This window comes from Priapulus caudatus, unplaced genomic scaffold (assembly GCF_000485595.1).
Source record: "Priapulus caudatus unplaced genomic scaffold, Priapulus_caudatus-5.0.1 Scaffold149, whole genome shotgun sequence".
NCBI lineage: Eukaryota > Metazoa > Priapulida > Priapulimorpha > Priapulimorphida > Priapulidae > Priapulus > Priapulus caudatus.
The window spans coordinates 372662-374173 of NW_014577210.1; the positions used below are offsets into that span (position 1 = coordinate 372662).

At 49.3% G+C, this 1512-nt stretch overlaps 1 long non-coding RNA gene across 1 annotated transcript in view; it reads left to right on the forward strand.

The window, feature by feature from the left end:
• Nucleotides 1-272: 272 nt before the first annotated feature.
• LOC106806233 overlaps nt 273-1512 on the forward strand; it is a 19196-nt gene continuing 17956 nt past the window's right edge. Inside the window, exon 1 of the long non-coding RNA XR_001393518.1 lies at nt 273-480. This is a non-coding gene — a long non-coding RNA (uncharacterized LOC106806233). The remainder of the gene's footprint in view (nt 481-1512) is intronic.

Consider the following 1512-nt stretch of genomic DNA (forward strand, 5'->3'; position numbering starts at 1 on the left):
TGTAATATCGCTGCCAAGCATTTATTACCATCATTCGAAGGCAGTCCGCTTAAAACCCCGACCATTCTTTTCATAGGAGCTCGACCGTCTTCCTATAACTATTATAATGTCAGATTAAATCATCAAATTCCCGAAAATCAGTCCGAAAAAATGTCGCATGCGTGCGCTTATCAGGAATCCGGTAAAATCTCATTGAAACGATCAGCGAAGGCAGCTATTTACGAAAGAATTTCATTTATTTCGTTAATTCGTTACTTTCGTTTACCACAGATTGGCGGACAAGGTTAACCACAAGCAGTAAGATGCATTCGTCCACACGTGCTGTCATGGCGGTCATACTCGTCCTCGCGCTGATTCTACACGTGACGTTGTCGATGCCAGCCGAATGCAGCGGCCCGAATGTTTCCGAGAGTGCCCTACGCATGTGCTCCTCTCTTCGCGCTCTCTACCGGACGCTAGACGATATCGTCGAGCGCAAGCGTAAGTGAACGATCTGCATGTATATTCTTCTAGACGTTTACCTTCGTTGTTAGTCGTTGTTTACGAAACAGAAATATTATTTATTCATAGGAAAAATGTACGGTGTAGTTGCCGATTATTAGAAAGAGGTCCCATGGCTTGATAATCACGCCGCCTGGTGGGGAAATTATGCCAGATGGCTGTTTACTGTTCCGAAGTTGTTGCTCTGATAAAATGAAAGCGAATTGATTCTAATAGAGTCTTTAAGTATAAGTCATTTATCTGAAATAGTCGTTCGCTGAGCGAAACATTTATTCAAGATTCAGTGCCCGCCCTCTCTCGGCGTGGTTTCTAACTTAAGTCGTCGCGCAGTGTTTTTTTTCTCTCCATTTTCCACTATGTTAATTCCCGCCCCATCTTATAATATGACGTAACGTAATCAGACGGGCGGTTAATATCTCGCGTGCTAATTACTTCGCGATGACATCATCACCGACGACAACGCCATCTTGTGTCCTGCTTTCCCTCGCCACCGTGCTCTGTCTAGCGTGCAGGGACGGGTGGCTGGCCCCTGCGCGTGTGATCGCCGTACGTAGTCGGAGCGGAAAGTCTGCCCACGCTGCGTGTCGTTACGGCTTTGTTTTATCTCGCGGACGACGGATAATTGTTCGCGACGAGTGTGTCACGTGACGCACGGCTGAGCTCACGTGACGATGGACACTATCATCTCTCATAGCCACACGAAACTACGGCGCTGCTGGTACCGCCACTAGGCGCGTTCACACGGACGTTTTTGGCCCGAGCCTAATTAGGCCCGTGCCAGATTTGGCTCGAGCCGAGCGTTCACACGGACGTTTTTGGCCCGAGCCTAATTAGGCCCGTGCCAGATTTGGCTCGAGCCGAGCGTTCACACGGACGTTTTTGGCCCGAGCCTAATTATGCCCGTGCCAGATTTGGCTCGAGCCGAGCGTTCACACGGACGTTTTTGGCCCGAGCCTAATTATGCCCGTGCCAGATTTGGCTCGAGCCGAGCGTTCACACGGACGTTTTTGG